The sequence below is a fragment of the Octopus bimaculoides genome, chromosome 4 (assembly GCF_001194135.2).
Source record: "Octopus bimaculoides isolate UCB-OBI-ISO-001 chromosome 4, ASM119413v2, whole genome shotgun sequence".
In the NCBI taxonomy this organism is placed as follows: Eukaryota; Metazoa; Mollusca; class Cephalopoda; order Octopoda; family Octopodidae; genus Octopus; species Octopus bimaculoides.
Window position 1 is genome coordinate 24,076,935 of NC_068984.1, and position 814 is coordinate 24,077,748.

Here is an 814-nt window from a genome sequence, read left to right on the forward strand (position 1 = left end):
TCATGCCTATTCTAAAGATAATGTAAGATAAGCAGTTCTAAATGGGAATAAGAGCAGATTAGTTTAATTAATACAATAATACTATAATACCTAACACAATGGCTTCTTTCCACTAAGCAAAAGGTTACAAATTGAACATTAAATATATTCATTATCTTTTATTTAATGACCTTAGAAATATGACAGATAAAGTGGATCCTAATGGACTGAAAGCAAAAAAGAACCCCATCTACATTAAAAATTAAATTCTAAAAAATTAGAATAAAAAGCTAAAAATTTAGATTTAAAAAAATTAAATTCTAAAAATGATGTTTAACAGTAAGCAAAATTATATTATCAAGTGTTCTAATTTAATAAATAATACTTTTGTTGTTACAGTATTAAGTTTAAGATCTATATTTGATAAAAACTACAACAGCATATCTCTTTTTAACTGAGATTTCTTAGTGTAGGTTTTATCAAAAATAGTCAATGAATTTAATACCAAAAGATACTTCATATTTATTCCCATTTTATGATTATTGGCACCTAAACATGAAATTAATTATATCTTTTTTTTATTTAAAATAAAAAAAAAAAGCTAACAGTAGCTAACAATATCTTAGTTGAGACTATCATCCTTTTCAATTTACCTCTTTAACAAATTATCTGCTATACTAACAGATAGTGAAATCTTGATTAAGCAGCAGTTAATATAGTTGAGAACAAGTGAAATGTTAAATATAAAGATGATAAAATGAAAATAAGCATGTAAAGATTATTATCCCTCATTAATTGGAAGAGAAAAAGACTATATATATATATATATATATAT